General features: G+C 38.7%; 1 non-coding gene and 2 pseudogenes across 1 annotated transcript; 1 reads left to right on the top strand and 2 right to left on the bottom strand.

Moving 5' to 3' along the window:
- Nucleotides 1-527: 527 nt before the first annotated feature.
- On the bottom strand, nucleotides 528-1,491 carry LOC129080780 (iron-sulfur protein NUBPL-like; annotated as a pseudogene).
- A 4,334-nt stretch (nucleotides 1,492-5,825) lies between these two features.
- LOC129080779 (cyclin-dependent kinase 1-like) lies at nucleotides 5,826-6,697 on the top strand (annotated as a pseudogene).
- A 3,767-nt stretch (nucleotides 6,698-10,464) lies between these two features.
- LOC129080807 (U6 spliceosomal RNA) lies at nucleotides 10,465-10,571 on the bottom strand. Its single transcript, XR_008530208.1, has one exon. It is a non-coding gene; the product is annotated as a U6 spliceosomal RNA (small nuclear RNA).
- Nucleotides 10,572-20,429: the final 9,858 nt, after the last annotated feature.

Genomic DNA, 20,429 nt, shown 5'->3' with positions numbered 1-20,429 from the left:
TCATTAAGTCTAGGGTAGAGCCTGGTCCAGATGAGGAAGCACAGGTCAATCTATATTAAGAATGTATTCAAGATAGTGTTAGAGGCAGGCTTCAAACCCCAACCAAGTTGCCTGATTGAGGGGCATCACACTTATGTTCTTACACAAATTTAGTAAATCCTTTATGTGACTAACTCTGTAGTTCTGCAAAAAGAGTGTAGTTCTTTCCTGAACTGAAAGTTGGGCTTTTAATATAAACTCACAATTCTTTGAGGGGTAGTTCAATAAAATGAAATGCAGTTTTGTGCAGTTGGTACACATCAGCTTTCAAAACACTCCTAAATATAGCAGTTAACATTGATATGTAAAAACTTTATTTGTGAGTCATTGCTTAGCAAATCAAATCTGAAAATAAGACATTATTTCCTTAGAAATACAACAAAACAACTATGATTGCTATTATTTCCGTAGGTTTTCCCACCACGCTGTTCATTTCCAAAGGTCTTCCTATTGTCGTGCAGCAGGTAAGTTTCCAGGACACTGGAGAATCACTGCGGACGTGGTGGCAATCTTCTTACCACTTCTGCAGCCACCCTCAGGTAGGCTTTGGCCTCATCTCTTTCAGGCTGTGAAAATACAATTGGCTGGCCTGTATCTGAAGTTTCCCGTATATTAAGATATAGGGGAATGTCTCCTAGAACCTAGGTCCTGATCAAGGACCTGTGCTAGTTTCCTTGCACCATCAGCACCAAAAATATGAGTTCTGTGTTTACATTTTGGACACTGGAAAACACTCATACTTTGAACAAGGCCCAGAACAGGCACGTGAACTTTTCAAAACATCTCAGCAACCTTGTGTGCATCTGTCAATGCAATGTCCTGGGGTGCGGAGACAATCACAGCACCTGAAATGGGAATATTCTGTGAGACAGATAACTGCACATCTCCAGTACCTGGAGGTATGTCAACAACCAAATAGTCCAGTTGACCCCAATCTACCTGCCTCAACAGTTTCTCAATGGCTGACATTACCATAAGGCCTCTTCAAACAACTGGTGCAGTCTCTTCAGCCAGGAAGCCCATAGACATACAAGCAATACCATAAATCAAAAGAGGCCTCATTAGGTTGCTCTGTGATAATTCTGGATTTCCTTTCAGATTCATCATCTTCAGAATTGACAGGCCATATACATCCATATCTAACAATCTAATCGTCTTTGATGAATCATTTGCTGCTAGTGCAAGAGCAAGGTTCACTGCTGTAGTAGACTTTCCAACTCCACCCTTTCCAGAAGCCACAACTATAACTTGTTTAACACCTTCAATAGGTTTCTGCTTTGGAAGTCCTCGGGACATGATTTGTGTTCTTCTTTGTTTTAGGGTCTCATTCTCAGCACCAGATATCTGGCACTGACTAACCAACATTCAGCTTTCCCCAAGTGGGGCACGGGCCCTGCTGTCACCCCGAAGTGACACCCCACCAAAAAGCAGCATGCGCTGCCAAGACCCCATGGTAGAACACTCTGGTTGCATCATTTTACCTTCTGACCAGCAATGCATGAGTGTTCCAATCGCTCCACATTCTTACCAACACTTGCTAAAGTGTGATTTTCTGATTAGAGTTAACCTAGTAAGTGTGAAGTGGTATCTTATTTTGGTTTTGATTTACATTACTCTGATAACTAGTGATGTTAAGCATCTTTTCATGTGCATATTGTTGATGTATATACTGTCTTTAGAGAAATGTTTATTCCAATTCTTTGTTGATTTTTAAAATTGAGTAGTCTTTTTATTGTTGAGTTGTAAGAGTTTTTGTATGCTCTGTATACTAGACTTTTATCAGATATATGGTTAGCAAATATTTTTTCCAATTATATAGGTTGTCTTTTCATTTTCTTGATAGTGTCCTTTGAAGCACAAAGTTTTTAATTTTAATGAAGTTTAATCTATTTTCACTTTGGTTGCATGTGTTTTTGATGTCATATCTAAGAAACTGCTGCCTAATCCAAGGTCATAAGGACTTATGTTTATGTTTTCTTTCAAAAGTTTTGTATTTTTAGTGCTTAGATTTAAGTCTTTGATCCATTTTGAGTTAATTTTTATATATGGTGTAAATTAGAGGTCCAAATTTATTTTTTTGTACATAGATATCTGGTTGTCCAGATCATTTTTTATTTCAGAGGTCTGTCCTTTGTATCATAAAATGTTTAGTAACATTCCTGGTCTCTACCCATTAGATGCCAGTAGCATACCTCTCCAAGTTGTGACAACCAAAAACGTCTCCAGACATTGTTAAAGTTCTCCTGGGTCGGGGATGGCAAAGCTGGCCACTGACCCAGATAATAGAAATTGTCTTGAAATAAAGTGTGCAACCTCTGGGCTTTACTCTTTTAAAGGACAAGAGAAAGCTTTTCCCTGGACTATTTCTTCCTGCCTGTTGGCTGGGATGTGAATGTGATGAAGGATGTTAGAGCAGTCATTTTACTCACAAAATAGAAGCCATAGGTAAAAATGGTAGAGCAATAATGCAAAATAAAACAAAAGCCTAGGTCTTTTACAACTATGGTGCCATCACACCAAACATAAATTGTTTATCTAGATTTATTCATGAGAAGGAAGTCTTCTAATTTATTTAAGTCATTATTATTTTTATTCACGGCAACCAAACCTATGTCCTAACAAATATACACTTTTTTTAAAAAAAGGGGGAAGTATTCTTTACTCTTTTTCCACCTCCAGACTTTATTTCAATTTGTAAAGTTGTTGCTTGAACAAATTCCCGTAGCTTTCCCAGAAGAATGAACACATAGCTAGCAACCACATTTTACCAGAACAGTGGTAGCATGTTCCTGACTTCACCAGGCATTCAGCACGACACTGCATGTGTAAATGCAAGGAGGGATACAACAGCATGACCTGTGGGTGGGAACTACAAGGAATTCAATGAAGTTGACATATAAAGGCCAAATGGGGAAATGCAGATATAAGTCAGATTTTGAAGGTTCTATCACAAGTTTTGAAGAACTAAATTTTTTTCCTGAAAGTCATAGTGAATCATTAAAGTATCTGATGAATTTCCATTTTTAGAATGATAATTCTCATGGCAATGTGAAGAATAGATTGGAGGGAATCATTACACGGGGAGGAAAAATAAATTAAAGATATGGTTATTTGGAGAAAAAAATCAAAGGAAAGCAATTTAGACGATAAACTAGCTAGTCTAATAAAGAAGAGAGAGCAAACAGAAAAACATAAAATGAGGAATGGTAGTAGCAAGTTACAGATAGAGGAAATTAAAATAAAGAAAATTGCACATTTCTCCTTCTTCTTTCTTTGTCCCCATTTCCAATCCTGTTCTCTTATAGGCATTCATTTAAATACACTAAATGCATGTCTTTCCAATGTACCTTCCATTTGTTCATTTTTACAAGTACTTATATTCTTGAAACACATAGCACTCTTTTGGCTTTTAAAAATTTTCATTGAAGTATAACATATATACAGATATGTGCACAAACTCTAAGTGTAAAGGTCAATAAATGATCACAAGTGAACATTCTCTGGTAATTACACCCAGTTCAAGAAATAGAATATGGCCGGCATCCTGGAAACCTCTGTCTTAATTCTGTCCTGCCACTGCCTCTTCCCCAATGTTAACCACAGAACAACTTCGAGCACCATAGATTAGTTTTGAGTGTGTTGATAGGCTTTTGGGTAATAGCCAAATGGCTATAATGAATTATGCTTTTGTGAGCAGTGTTACATGTTGTTTGATATGCATGTGATTTCATTTCCTATATTAACGACTAAAACTGGTTGCACCAATATACTTTTACATCACCAGTAGATCCAGTAGCTTTAAAATTTCCAAGATATAGCATTGCCACTATTTTTAATTTTCAGTCATTCTGGGAAATGTATAGGAGTAGGTTTTTAACTTTTATATTTTGATGACTGTTGAGGTTTAGCATCTTTTCGAATGTTTATTGGCTCTCCTCTTTATGATGCACCTCATCAAGTCTCTTGCCCTTTTTTTGTGGCAGCAGGGGTAGGGGAAAGATGTTGTCTATTCTTTATATATTCTGGATATAAAGCTTTTTATTGTGTGTGTGTGTGTGTGTATATAGGTATCTTCTTAAAACCTTTTCTCTTAATGGTATCTTTTGGTATTTCTTAATTTTAAACTAATCCAATTTATGAAACATTTTCATATACTCCGAAATCATGAAAATATTCCCCTCTTTAATGACCTAGAACTTTGTTTTTTTATGATTATGATGTTATTCCTGGCTCTTTATTTTTTCATATAGTTTTTAAAATCAGCTTGTCAGTTTTCATACACACTAAAATACTTGTTGGGATATGTTTAGAATTCCATTGAACCTAGAGATCTTCTGGGAGAGAACTGATTTTTTTAATCATCACTCCAAGGACATGCTTATTGATTTTAGAGAGAGGGGAAGGGAGGGAGAGAAACATCAATGCAAGAAACAAACAGAGAAACATTGCCTCTTGTCCATGCCCTGACCGGGGACCGAACCTACAACCTAGGCACGTACCCCGACTGGGAATTGAACCCACAACCTTCAGTTTTACAGGACGATGCTCCAACTAACTGAGCCACACTGGCTAAGGCTGAGGATTGATATTGTTACAATAGTAGGTTTTATAATCTGTACATAATTACATCCTTTTAACTTTTTCTCAGTAATGTTTTGTGAATTTTTTATACAGAGGCCTTGTGCATCTTTTGTTAGACTTATTCCTAAGTATTTTATGGTTTTTAAAATTTTTAAAAAATGTTTTATTTATTTATTTTTAGAGAGGGGGGATGGAGGAGAAAGAGAGGGAAACATCAACGTGTGGTTGCCTCTCATGCGCCCGCCACTGGGCCTGAAACCCAGGCATGTGCCCTAACTGGGAATTGAACTGGTGACCTTTTGGTGCTCAATTCACTCAGCCACACTAGCCAGGGCTGGTTTTTAAAATTTTAAATTATATCATTAAAATTTTTATTTTCTACTTGTTCCTTAGTGGTTTTATAGATAAATATTGCCAAATTTGGTTTGCTATTATTTTAAGAGTTTTGCATCTATGTTTGTGAGTGAGAATTATCCACAATTTCTTTCTTGTTAGGTTTTTACAGGATTTTGTATAACAGCAATACTTGGTTTATAAAATAAATTGATATATTCTCCCTCCTTTTGTATCCTCTGTAAATATTTGTGTAGAATTGGTATCATTTATTTTTTAAATATTTGAAGAAATACCCAAGCTTCCCTCTCTCACCTTTTGAATTTCAATTTTCTCCTGGTACCTCCAATTGGCTGAACCTACTTAAAAGCCAGTTGGGAAGGGAATCTCCATTCCCTACAATACAAGGCAGAGCAAAGAATGGGTCTCAGAAATGTGCACACTTTCTATTGCTTGAGGGAAATTGAGATAAACAACCTGTTTCTTAGCCCCAAAGAATATAATTTACAAACTTTGATTATCCTGGTGTTCTCCCTTAGTAGATGATGAATAACTTGTTAGCTATTGCATGCTTGACTTGGAAGTACAAGGTATGACCCACACTTTGAAAACATGAATCAGCTTGAGGTGACTCTGCAGCAGATAGTCCAGGGACACAAGCATCAGTGGCTCCTTTAGGCTAGGTCCAGTGAAGAAATCAGGATGCAGTTTAGTGATTTGATTACTAACCTCTGTGAAAATGAATGAAGAAATACCGAAGGAATAACACTATAATACCTCATTTAAAATGAAGTTGGGAAGGAAAAAGTGATGCCAACATGGTAGCTGCTGCTGAGTCATTAGCAGGTATCTACCATAACTATTGATTAACTATGGAAGACTATACCAAGACAGAGAAAATTGGAGAAGGTACCTATGGAATTGTGCATAAAGGTAGACACAAAACAACAGGTGAAGTAGCCATGAAGGAAATTGGACTAGAAAGAGGCTCCTAGTAGTACTGCATTGGGAAATTTCTCTATTAAAATAACTTCATCATCCAAATATAGTCAGTCTTGAAGATGTGTTTATGCAGGACTCCAGGTTATATCTCATCTTGGAATACCTTTCCATAGATCTAAAAAAATACTTGGATTCTATCCCTTCTGGTCTGTTCATGGATTCTTCACTTGTTAAAAGAGTTTTTTTGTACCAAATCCTACAAGGGACTGTATTTTTGTTAATCTAGAACAGTTCTACACAGAGACTTAAAACCTTAAGTTCTACTGATTGAATAACAAAGGAACATTTAAACAGGCTGATTTTGACCTTACCAGAGCTTTTGGAATACCTATTAGAGTATATACATATGAAGTAGTAACACTTTGGTATAGACATCCAGAAGTATTGTTGGGGTTGGTTCACTATTCAACTCCAGTTGACATTTGAAGTATAAGCACCATATTTGCAGAATTAGCAACTAAGAAAACACTTTTCCATGGGGATTCAGGAATTGATCAACTCTTCAGAATTTTCAGAGCTTTGGGTATCCCCAACAATGAAGTGCAGCCAGAAGTGGAATCTTTACAGGACTGTAAGAATACATTTTCCAAGTCTGACATCCCATGGCAAAAACGTGGATGAAAATGGCTTGTATCTGCTCTTGAAAATGTTAGTCTACGATCCTACCAAACAAATTTCTGGCAAAATAGCACTGAATCACCCTTATTTTAATGATTTGAGCAATCAGATTAAGAAGATGTAACTTTCTGACAAAGAGTTTCCACAGTATGAAGAACAGATAAATTTTTACTGTCAACTCTATTTTTGTCTTGCGTTTGTTTGTTTTCTTTGTCGTAAACCTTAAGCTGTACTTCATCTTCTAACTTCAAAAGTTGTAATTAAAATGGTAAATACTGTCTATATGAATTTAAATATAATAATACTGTATATGTTTGTACAGATTTCACTGTAACTACTATTTGTGACTAGAATAAAACTACAAATCTGAAAAAAAAAGAAGTTGGGAGGCCAGAAGAGGGAGCCCTCAGGCTGCCACTCTAGTCAATTACAGACCCCCAACAGGATGGTGTCAATTACAGACCCCCAAAAGAAAGAATCCTCAGTTATGGAACTTCACCCATTTTACTGAGGCATGGAGAAGTGCAATAATTTTTCTACTCTTACGTATTTATTATGGTGTGGATCTTGGCTTTAAATCAAGGCAATCTGACCCAAAAGTCTTCATCTTAATTTTTCCCTGATACTGCCTCACTTGAATACATAATTCTCAAGAACACATGGTTTGAGTGGGTAGAAGAGACTGATATATATTTTAGTTAAGTCAATGAAACTCTGATATATAAATAATAAGAATAATTTAGAGGATGGTTGAAGAACAGTTTTCCTGAAGTTATGAGGAGAAACATGGGCATAATACAAGGAAGGTGTGTATTACTAGGTGGAGGATAAAGAATCAAGTTGTACTTGGTCTAAAACTAGTCTCTGGACAGTCTGTCCCAAGTCTTTTGGCAGCTCTTCATTCTCCTGAGAATTTTACATTATTAAGCTGATCTCTTTCACTCTTTTCTAACTCTTTTGAACTCTTTTGATCTTGTTAGTACTTTTCCTTTTATAATGCCTTTCTCAGCAACCCAATGAGGTAAGCAAGGTAGGTATTCTTATTCTCATTTTACAAATCAGTTAAGTGATTTGCCTAAGGTCACACTAGAAACTGGAAGACTCAAAATTAGCCAACGTTATTATCTCTAGATTCTATGCTGTTTACATTTTGTCACGTTGGCATTCTAAAACTACCACCCTCCTCCTTTTTTTTTTCTTTGCCATTACTCTTTTTGCTTTTTAACTTGTCTTTTTCTTTTTCTCCATAATCTATTGTACTGAGTAATTAACATGCAGCAACAGTAAACTTTCCTTCATATCCATGTCTATCTTATCAAGAGAGCCTGATAACCCAATTCAAGTCTTTCTTGAAAAATTATTTGTAGATAGAGCTCCTTACTGGATTCTCAGGTCTCAGATATTTCAAAAGAACTTTTCTAATGAGTTCTTTGTGTGGTTAAATAACTGATTCAAGGCATTTTTAAACTATTGCCCGAGATTCACCTGGCTTTCATTTTGGCAGAGTAAAATAGGAAATTAATATGTTTTTCTGTTCCTTTCTATTTTTCCTACCCTCTGGAAGACAAGAATATAAATCAAGGCTTTCTTTCAATCAAGTCACTTTGACTAGTTCAGAATACATTTATTCAGAGTTAAAATATTCACTATTTACATATTAGACTTTGAATTTACTTTTTTATTGTTTTATGATTAATATTTTGTCTCCATGTAAACAATGTTTTTGTTATTTCTAATTAATGAATTTATTTTTTAAAATGTTTATTCTATTACAGTTGAATCAATTTTTCCCCCTTTGCCCTCCTCCATGCACCCCACCCCCATCCCCCGCTCCCACAGTCAATTCCCACTCTGTTGTCCATGTCCATGGGTTATTCATACATGCTCTTTGTTCAGTCCCCTTCTCCTTCTTTCCACCATTGTCCTCCTTCCTCATCCCCTCTGGTCACTTTCAGTCCGCTCCATGTTTCCATGCTTGTGGTTTATTATGTTCATTAGTTTATTCTGTCGAATAGGTTCCACTTATAGGAGAGATCATATGGTATTTGTCTTTCAACAACTGGCTTATTTCACTGAGCATAATATTCTCCAGTTCTATCCATGTTGTCTCAAAAGGTAGGAGTTCTTTCTTTCTTTCTTTTTTAAATACAGACTGATTTTATTTATTTTTTAAGTGTCAAAATCCATTATAAAATATTAAAAAATTTAAATCCATTATAAAGTCTAAGCAATTAAAACAACATGACACCAGCACAGAAATAATAAAGTATATGAATGAAATAAAATGAGCATTCTAGAAACAAACATATATATCTGCATAACAATGTAATATATGACTAAATTGATATTTCAAATCAATGGAGAAAATAAGGCATATTCAACAAATAAGGTACATGGACCACTATTACTAGAAATAGAACAAAAAATATAGAGCCCTATTTCACACATTATACAAAAATATTCAGGTGAGTTAAAAATCAATACATAGAATCTAAAGAGTTTTAGGAGAAAATACAAAATATTTTTCTTAAACTGATGTCAAATATTCAAAACCAGAAGCTACAAAGTAAAACATTGATGCTATGACTACATTAAACATTCAAAACTATACAGTAATATACATATAAAAAAGTTAAAGGACAAGAAACAGAATAGGAAAGTGCGCAACACATCTGCAAAAGCACTAATAGTTGTTTGGTTCTTTTTTTTAGGGAAAAAATTCTACAAACATTTAGTCAAAAAATGGATAAAGAATATCAAAAAGTCATTTAAAGTTTTTATAATAATAATATAAATAGGAAAGAAATATACAAAAACAGGTTTAGTTTCAACAAATAATAAAGTAACAATTACAATAACACATCATTGTCACAATCAGATTAATATGTATTGAAAATATTAGTAATATCAAATATTGGTGACTGAGAAAGGAACCAGGTTTTCATGGACTCTTTTTCTTTCTTTTTTTTAACAGAGTCTTCAAGTCTTTCTTTTCTTTTTTTATTTTTTAATTTTAATTTTTTTATTAATTTATTTTCTTTATTTTTTCAAATACATTTGTCTCTGCCTTCTCCCCACCACCTTCCCCTGCCCCCTCCCCCCTTCCCTCCCTCAATCCTTCCCCTTTGGTTTTGTCCATGAGACCTTGCTACATGTTCCCCAACCCTCCCATTCCCTTACTTCTCCCCCGTCCCCCCCTCCCTCCATCCCTCTTGTCTCTGTTCGTTTCTTTTCCTTTCAGTGTTGATGGTCTTATTTTCCTTGCATCTTTGTATTGTTGGTTAGGTTCCGCTTATAGGTGAGATCATATGGTATTTGTCTCTCGCCCCCTGGCTTATTTCGCTTAGCATAGTGCTCTACAGTTCCATACATGCTGTTGTGAAGTTTAGTAGTTCTTTTTTTCTTTCTGCTGCGTAGTATTCCATTGTGTAAATGTACCATGATTTTTTGATCCAATCATCTACTGATGGGCATTTAGGTTGCTTCCAAGACTTGGCTATTGTAAATTGTGCTGCTATGAACATTGGGGTGCATAGGTTCTTTTGAATTGGAGTTTTGGAATTCTTAGGGTATAGTCCCAGCAGGGGAATCACTGGATCAAAAGGCAGTTCCATTTTCAGCTTTTTGAGGAAATTCCACACTGCTTTCCACAGTGGCTGCACCAGTCTGCATTCCCACCAACAGTGGACTAGGGTTCCCTTTTCTCCACAGCCTCGCTAGCACCTGTTGTTTGTTGATCTGTTTATTATGGCCATTCTGACCAATGTGAGGTGGTACCTCATGGTGGTTTCGATCTGCATTTCTCTGATGGCTAGTGATGCCGAGCATCCTTTCAAATGTCTCTGGGCTCTCTGTATCTCTTCCTTGGAAAAGCATTTGCCCAGGTCTTTTAAAAATATGGAACGCTTCACGAATTTGCATGTCATCATTGAGCAGGGGCCATGCTAATCTACTCTGTATCGTTCCAATTTTAGTATATGTGCTGCCGAAGCGAGCACTCCATGTAAACAATTTTTAATAAGACTAAAATCACCTTTTATTACCTTCAATGATATGGATCTGTCCCCTTCCACCATAGGTGACCACTGATATCTTTTTCATTTTTGACTTTCCAAACTTTTTTCTCTACATTTATATATGTAGGGGAACTTGCTTTAGAGATGCAATATGGCTCCAGCAACGAAGACATCTGGGAGATGCTGAAATCTCTGTGGCTGTTGAACTCTCTGTAACCTCACAAGGGGTTGACTATCCCAAAAACTAGAATGTTGCCCAAAGATGAAAGTCTTGCCCCCAGGAAGGAGGTATATGAATGTATAGAATGTATAGTAGGTATCGAATGTATAGTAACTGCCTGATGTTATCTTTTTTCTTTTAACTTAGTGATTCATTGTTCTTTTGGAAGGTCTTACTTGCCAACTGGTTCAGGGCAAGCCAACAGGGATGCCCTGAAAATGTCTGCCATTAATCCCCTTTAAAAAGAAATTGTCCTGCGAAGGGTGTGGATTTTTCCTGCACACCACCACTGGAAGCGGCTGCTTTGCCCATATATGTAAGTTTCTCCTATTAAAGCTCTTAGGAATTTGAATAAGACTACATGTCAGTTTTTCAGAATCAATCTTGAATTTAGATTTTTGGGGGCATTTCCCCCAACAACCGACGCTGTGAGCAGAATTCCAAAGAACCCACAAAAAGTGGGGGTGAAATGGGGGAAAAACAGGCTCTGCTGGGGCAAATCCCAGGATGGCCAAGCGCCCATGCTTTGGGCCAGCTGATACAAGCATTTGGATACCTGGGGGCCCGTGTGTGAGTACAGGGATACCCTGAAAATGTCTGCCAGAGTAGCAGAGTTATGGGAGAGGCTGAAGATAGAGAAAGAAAACAAAGGTGTTAAGACTACATTTGCCACTGTCGCCTGGCCCTTCCTTTGTGCTTGGAGGTTTTCTGAGAAGAGGCACTAGCCCTGGCAGCTGGGAATCGGTTGGAAGATGAATTCAGATTAGAAAGGAAAGCCTGCCAGACACAGATGGCTACTACAGAAGGGCTTTTGCAACATTTGCAGGAAAGTGATGAGAAGGTAGAAACCTTAGCCTGCTGGGTAGTGAAACTGAAAAGAAAATGAGGGCTGCAACTGCTGAGTCTGGGCAGCTATGGTTAAGGCCAATTGGAATCCAAAGACCTGGGATCCAACAGAGGATTCATCCCTCTCCTTCCCTTCACCTGAGGAGGATGAGATGATTGACATCCCTCAGGACTCCCTACAGCCTCCACCCCCAAACTCACCACCCCCCACCCCATCATGATAACAAATTAAAACAGAACAGCCAAGGCCTCAGGGAGTAGATCCAGCAGATCCCCCTGCATGGTAGAGGGATCAGTTTACCTCCATGAAAGAATATACAGATGCCAAACCAGGAGTTGGAGAATAGATATAGACAGAAAGAAAAGGAGTCTGTAGCAAAATGGCTGCTTTGTCTGTGGAATTTGGGTGTTTGAGGGCATCATCCTAACTGGGGAGAAATGTCCAAGTTAGCCTCAGTAACTACCCAGCAACCTGAGACAGCAATTTTATGGTGTAGTGAATGAATACCAGGTAGTTTCTTTACTGGTATGGGGACAGGGGTCATGTAGAGGTGAATGGCTGAATGTGAAAGATCTTTTTCCTCCCAACTTTGCTGGCGAACTATGGAAGAATTAAAAGGACTAATCAGGGAGCTAGGAATAGGAATGCTATATATGCTCAGCATTTCCAAGGGCCAGATAATAAAATCTTTATTGCTGGCATGAAAGATATCATCCTGTAATCCACTCCTAATCGATGGTGTGGACTGCTTGCTCTCTGTCCTAAACCCTAGGGCCATAGTAGATTTAGGAGAAACTGAGAAAGCCAGGCGATGGGCAAACATTTGGGCTATTTGGGCTACAGGAAAAAAGGGTGGAAGAGATGATGAAAAGGGTCTGATTCAGGTGCCCTGCCAACAATTATGATTCAATCTGATGGAAGCAGGAACACCTCTAGAAAAGACTGGCAAACAGCTGAATGCTGTTTTAGTACAATTGTGGCAGAAAGTAAAGCCTGAACAGAAATTCTAGAAGCTGCCATCTAAGAGGGGACCTTGCATGGATGGAAATCAGGCTATGCCGTCCACTCCCCCTTTATAGGAGGAAACAGCCACTGGCACAGGACACTGCCTGACATCCCTCAGTGAGGATGGTACAAGGGGACCAGAGGCCCCATGTAGAATGAACCATCCATTGGATTACCACAACACAAATGATGGGTCTTGGCTCTAGTAGGTGCAGGAGTAGAATGCACATTGATCTATGGTAATATCCGCAAAGTTAGGGCCTATGTTACTGCTGTTGATGACTATAGGGGTAGTTCTGTAAAGGTGAAGCAAGTCTTGCTCTGCATGCAGACTGGTCGGTTGCCCCAGAGGGTCTATCAGGTGTTCATTTTAACCCTACCTGAATATATTTTGGGCATCGACATCTTAGCTCAATTAGGCCAAACATCCACCATAATAGGAGAAATGGTTTGCCAATAGGAGCAATCAAGCCCATGCTCAGAGGAAAGGCAAATGGACACCAGTGAAGCCCCCTCATCAAGGCAGGTAATATCACTGAGATAATATTGCTTACCTGGGGGGCCTAAAGATCATCCATACGGTTAAAGAGCTATACAGAGTGGGCATAATTTGTCCCATTCATAGTCCTTTTAACAGCCCTCTCTGGCTAGTGTGTAAATAATACAGGGCCTGGCAGATGACTGTGGACTTCAGAGAGTTTAGCAAAGTAGTTCCCCCAATCCACGTGGCTGTACCTAACATTACCCAAATAGCAAATGAAGTCAGTGAGTCTCTGGGAACGTATAATTTTTGTATTAGATCTTGCTAATGCCTCCTTCAGTACTCCCACAAACCTGCAAAGCCAAGACCAGTTTGCCTTCAGCTGGAACTAAGAACATTGGATGTTTCAGGTGTTACCACCAGGCTACCTGCATGCCCCACTATCTGCCATGATAGTGTGAAAATGTGGGGAATGGGTAGCACTGCATTATTATATTGATGATATTATGCTAACTGGTAATTACCTAGCTATTTTACACAAGGCAGCAGAGAGTCTAATGGAGCACCTAGAAGGAACAGGATGAGCTGTAAACCACCATGAAAGCTTGGGTCCTTTGTTAAATTCCTAGGAGTTGTCTAATACTAAAGTCATTTAGCTGCTGTGTTGCATAAAGTTCAAAATTATCCTATGCCAGAATCAGTTAAAAAACTGTACACATTCTTGGGCTTGCTTGGATATTGGAGAACTTTCATTCCCCATCTAGTACAATTGTTACATCCCTTGTACAGATTAGTATAAAAAAAGAAAAAAGAAAGAAACCTTTTGGAATTGGAGACAAGAGCATACTGATGCCATTACCAGTGCAAAAATGGCAGGAAAACAAACTCAAGAGTTAGGGGTAGTGGATGGAACTAACACTTGTGAATTAGATGTTTCTGGCTCTCTGGAGGGCTTTGGGTGGGGCTTATGGCAAAAACAGGATGGCAGAAAGATGCCCCTAGGTTTGTGGTCCCAGTTATGGAAAGTAGCTACAGAGGAATGGCCCTATGGAGAAACAATTTTTGGCAGCATACCTTAGTTCACAGCATGTAGAGTATCACAAAAACCCAGCCAGTGACATTAAACATACAATACCCCATTGCTGGATGGATCCAGGAATTGACCAAACCCCAATTGGAAGTGGCTCAGTCCACCACCCTGAATAAGTGGTATGTTTACCTGCAGCAATGATGTGCTCTGTTGACCAGTCCACTCAGTGCTGAGCTGCATGCCATTCTGGACTCATTCAAATATATTAGTGAAATTCCTGAAGACACTGATGTGAGCTTATGGACACACATGCCATTCAAATCATGTATTAAGGAAGGGCAAGTACCAATCCCCAAGACTGTGTGGTACACCGATGGTTCTGTTAAGGGTAATTGGCCCCACTGGACCACAGTGCCAATACAACCAAGTACTAATACTATATGGCTGGATGGAGGAAGCCAGCAAAGCAGTCAATGGGCTGACCTGTGAGCAGTTTTGAGGGTACTGATGCATGAATCAAGCCTCATTGCTCTGGTGACTGACAGTTGGACTGTCTACAAAGGCCTCATCTTGTGGATGGGACAATGGAAAAAAGACAACTGGGAAATTGAGCACTGCCCCCTATGGGAAGCTGAAATGTAGAATGAGATCTGAGAAAGGACAAGAGGCATGGAGGTCACAGTGTACCATGTACTGGCCCACAGGGTTATCTCCCCTCCAGGGAATCAGGAGGCGGATCAGTTGGCCCAGGTCTGACACACGGAAGAAAGCAATGACCTTCAAAAAGTGACCCATTAGCTACATAGAAAGAACACAAGTGGGTACATAACCTTTGGGAAATTGCCAAACAGATGGACATGAGCCTCACCCATGTGCATATTAAAGAGGCCTGCCAGGAGTGTACCCCTCGTTCACTCGAATGCAAGAGACAGTTACCAAAGCATCTTGGGCAGATAGCAGGGGCAGAAGCACTGGCCATGAGATGGCAGGTAGATTACGTTGAGCCCTGACTTCTATCTCAGAACTGTACATATGCTGCGACAGGCATCGACACTGCCACTGCTTTGTTACAAGTATACCCTAGCAAGAAAGCAACCCGGAGGGCTACCATACAGGGACCTAGGCATTGTGTGCTATGTATAGACAACCCTCGGACATCAGCAGTGACCAAGGGACTCATTTCACTGGTCAGCAGATGCAGGAATGAGCCCAAAACAATAATATAATCCTATAATCCTAAAGGTACTGGCTCGTTTGAGAGGACAAACAGCCTTTGGAAACAGGCTCTGCAAAGAGAAACTCGTTCTTTATAGGAGTGGACCCATAGGTTGCCAGAAGCTCTCATGGAACTCAACAGCTACACCAGACAAGTATTAGGTACTCATACTGCCCAAGCCTTTAATAGTGGTAAGTATGCTGTAGCTCTTTTAGATCAAGAAACTAGGCAAATGAGAAGAAAAGTAGTGTTACCAAACCTCATGGCTTTAGATACACTGGACACCCATGGCACAGCTTCTGTTTCCACATGAATAAAACATGCCACACCATAATCTTCCATGTGCAAGTCCTTGGAATGCTTTCCTCCTGATCCTGTGGAAGAGCCTGATTTCCACCAACAACCCCATGGGAATGCATATGTGCATGCATGGCTTTAGATACATCTAGATAGATGCTCAGGGAGGAACTTGTGCCCTTATACACACTGACTGTTGTGCATATATTCCTGATAATCATCATAATATAGCCCTTTCTCTGACACAAATGACTTATCAAATCTCAACTGTTCAGCAGTTAATAATTCATCCTGTGTCCACTTGTTTTCAATCTTTGTCACTACCTTAGAAGGGGGCATTATTATTACCTGTTTGTTGAATTGTGCTGGGAATCTGTTGTGGAGTACACTGTTGCTGTGCCCTCAGACTCCAAACCATTATGGTGCGATGCCCAAGGGATTCTGTGGAAAATTGTCACATAGAATGGAAGGACCCATGTTACATCTGCAGTGGAGTGCAGGGGAACTCATCTTAGAAATGCAGTATGGCTCCAGCAACGAAGACACCTGGGAGATGTTGAACTCTGTGACTGTTTAACTCTCTGTAACCTCACGCATGGCTGACAACCCCCAAAACCAGAATGCTGCTGGTTTTGCTATTAACCCCTGCTATTAATCCCATTTAAAAAGAAATTCTGTCCTGGGAGGAGTGTGGATTTTTCCTGACCCGCCATCACTGGAAGCAGCTGCCTCGCCCATGTATTCAACATGTTAGTTGCTCCTATTAAAGGTCTTATGAATTTGAATAAGGCTCTATGTCAGTTCTTCAAAATCGATCCTGAATTTAGACTTTTGGGGCTTTCTTCCAACATATATACATATATACACACACACATGCATACATACATTCCCATAGTGTTGTTGGTGGAAATTAGGCTCTTCCACAGGATCAGTAGGAAAGCATTCTAAGGACCTACATATGGGAGATTATGCTGTGGCATAGTTTATTCGTGTGGAAATAGAAGCTGTGCCATGGGTATCCAGTGTCCCATCTTCTTCTGTTCTACCATAGAAAAAGTCCAGCTGTGTCCTCAGCAAGGCCAAGACAAAAGCCAGTGTACAGAATTTTGCTTCCTATTAAAGCTTAGTCCTTTGAGCCCACAGGTGGCTGCTAAGTGGTCTCAGTCCCCATCCAGGTAACTTAGCCTCCCTGCTGCTCATTTGGCAGAGCCCACCTGGCTGCTGGCCATGTGCCTACTGTGGCCACAGGGCTATGGAGAGACAACACGTGAGCATATGGAGTGAGCGCATTACCAGGTGGTCGAATAAGGGAGAGGGTTTCTTTGTTTTGGGATTATATTAGCTTGGGCTTGGAATGGACCAGGTTCTTTTTCAAAATGACCAATCAACTTCCCAAACTTTCATAGGCTTTGGGTGGGTTTATACCCCCTAGTTAGACCGCCAGGCCTCTATGGCACAATACCTCCCCCAGCACTCCCCAAAGACACTCCCCAAAATCTGGTACCTGACTGGAGTGGAGGAGGGAGGAAGAGTGAGTCCCCTTGGTGGAGCACAATGCTGACGTCTCCTGGATGTGAAAAGCTGTAGCTTCCTGGCTAGCAAGCAAGCTTATGTTCCCCATTTTATTAAGCTCAAGGTCTAGTTCCTTTGCTCCCCTTTCCTAGCTAAATATCAATGGTAACAATGGGAAACAAAGTTATTTATTAGCTTGATTTTGTAAGATTTGTAGATTTGACAAAAGTGAAGAATGTTTTGAAACTTGTTATTGTGGTGTTTTTTTTTTCCATTTAACATTATGTATTAGGAATCGTTCCATAGTAACATTATTGGTTTTAGTGACTATACAGTATTTTGTGGTATGAGTCTACCACAGTTTAATTCCCCATCTCCATTGGCTTGTGTCTTATGAGTGTTCCAAACTGCTCCATATCTTTGCCAACACTTATTATTTTCTATTTTTAAATTATAATCACCCTAGTGGTTGTGAACTGATATCTCATTTCGGTTTTGTATTGCATTTCCCTAAATATTGATGTTATGAACATCTTTTTATATGTTTATTGGTCATTCATATACCTTTTTAAAAGAGATATTTCAGTTTAAATTCTTTCCCCATTTTTAAATTAGAGTTTTGTTGCTGAGTTGTAATAGTTTTTTTACTCTATATCCTGGATACTAGATCTTTATCAGATATGAGTTGCAAATATTTACTCTCATTCTATGGGTTGTCTTTAATTTTTCTTGACAGTGTCCTTCAGTGCACTTGAGCTCTTAATTTTAATGAAGTCTGATATCTATTTTTACTTTTTATTTTATATCTATCTATCTATCTATCTATGAATCCATTGCCAAATTCAAAAAATGGAAATTTGTTCCTATATTTTCTTCTAAGAATTTTATCTCTTTAGCTCTTATATTTTGATCTTGATCCATTTTTGAGTTAATTTTTGTATGTGATGTGAGGTAACGTCCAACTTCATTATTTTTGCATATGGACATTCAGTTGTCCTAGCACCATTTGTTGAAAAGACTATTCTTATCTCATTGAGTGGTGTTGGCACCCTTGTTGAAAATCAGTTGACCATGTAAAGGTTTCTTTCTAGACCCTCAGTTTTACTCCATCAGTCTATATATTTTTATGCCAATACCACCATATTTTGATTACTGTGACTTTATAGTAAGTTGTGAAGTTTAGAATTGTGAGTCCTCCAACTTTGTTAATTTTCAAGATTATTTTGGTTATTCTGGGTCCCTTGTTACTCCATCTGAATTTTAAGGTCAGAAGGAATGCAGCCCTTCTGATACCTTGATTTTAGACTTTTGACCTCTAGAACCTTGAAAGAATAAATTTGTTGTTTTAAGCCACTAACTTTGTGGTATTTGTTAAGCATCAATAGGAAAATAATGTAGATTTCTTAGTTCAAATTTGTACCAAAGGAATATCAAATTATACCCAATGACAAGTACTGAAAATGTATCCTTTTCTCTTTGATTGGAAATTCAGGGATGAGGGGTTACATGGGAGAGTTGTGCAAGAGTAATATGTTTTTAAAAGATTATTATGACTCCTCTCTCAACAATAGATTATGTGGGAAAGTGGAGATATAAACAAAAGAAAATAAGTGAGAAGGTTATTAACTAATCCAGTTAAGAACCATGGTGGCTTGGACCAGAGTAATAGAAGTCATAATAAGAAATGGTCAGACTCATGTTATGTTTTAAAGATAGAAAATATAGGATATCCAGAGGAACTAGATGTGAGATAGGAAAATAAGAGGAATCCAGGATGATTTTTTGGTCTGAACAACTTATAGAATGGCATTGTCATTTATCAAAATAAGATAAACGGCCCTGACTGGGTAGTTCAGTTGGTTAGAACATTGTCCCAAAAAACCAAGGTTGTGGATTCAATCCCTGGTCAGGACACATACAAGAAACAACCAATGAATGCATAAATAAGCAGAACAACAAAGCAATGTTTTCCTCTCTCTCCCCCCTTCTTCTCCCTCTCCCTCTCTCTCAAATCAATAAATAAACATTTAAAAATATTTATTAAGATAAACTACATGAGTAACAGGTTTAGGGGAAGAAAAACATTATTGATCATATACACTCTCCAAATGGAATTACCAAGTAGGGACTGGAAAAGTTTCTGACTTGGGACTGGGTTGAGAGGTCAGGGCTAAATGTAAGAATTTTGTGAGTCATCAGCATATAGATGCCATGAGACTGGATGAAATAACCTGAGAAGGGAAGGTAGATAGAACAGAGGTCTGAGCATTAAGCCTTGATGGACTCCAATAAATACTGAGGAGGAGAAATCAACAATGGCACCTGAGAAAGAGCAGTGTATGAAGTAGAAGGAAAATCAAATGGATATGATGTTCTGGAAGCCAAGTGAAGAACTTTTTCAAGAAAAAGGAAGTGGTCAACTCTGTCAACACTGCTAAGAGGTTAACAACATGAAACTGAGACATAACCATTGGATTTGGAAACAACATGAAGTTTGATGACTTTGCCAGAGTTGTTGGGACAAAGCCTGATTGATGTGGATTTAAGAGGGAATAGGAGAATAGAAAATAAAATAGAATAGACAACCCCTTTGAGGCATCTTGCTGTAAAGTGGAACTGAGAAATAAAGCAGCATCTACAAGGGGAAGTGAGGGTCATGGAGCATTTTTTTTTGAAAGATGGGACATACTAAATTATATGAGTTATCTGACCCAATAATCTCTCTAATCCACTCTGCCCTTTGCACCTGTTGGCCTTAAACCAAATGTCCTACTCCCTTAACCTTTTCTCTGAACCTTCTCCCCTTTACATGGATCAGGCTCTGGTACACCAAGTTGGGCTGGGAGCAGAGCAGGACAAATCCCAACCACAGATATTCCCTGTTCCTTCTCCTTAATGGGAAGTCTTTACGAGACATCTTCTGATTTTACTGATGCCCTCCCAAAGGATTCTCAAATTAAAATCACTTTGTTAATGATGCAAATAATACTTTGCTTTTACTCCAGACCTACAAATCAGAATTTCTTTAAGCACAGATAAGTTTGGAAAATACTGCTACTACCTGGTGTTTCCTTTGCTGATTCTTCTCACTTTTTTTTTTTTATCCTCACCAGCGGACATTCTTATTGATTTTAGAGAAAGGGGAAGGGAGAGAGAGAGAGAGAGGGAGAGAAACATGGATGTAGGAGAGGTACATGAATGAGAGAGGGAATCATCGATCTGTTGCCTCTTA

This window comes from Pteronotus mesoamericanus, unplaced genomic scaffold (assembly GCF_021234165.1).
Source record: "Pteronotus mesoamericanus isolate MK-2021 breed Mesoamerican mustached bat unplaced genomic scaffold, CSHL_Meso_final contig_90, whole genome shotgun sequence".
In the NCBI taxonomy this organism is placed as follows: domain Eukaryota; kingdom Metazoa; phylum Chordata; class Mammalia; order Chiroptera; family Mormoopidae; genus Pteronotus; species Pteronotus mesoamericanus.
Note: the sequence above shows the minus strand (reverse complement) of the source record. Positions and strands in the feature narration are given on the sequence as shown.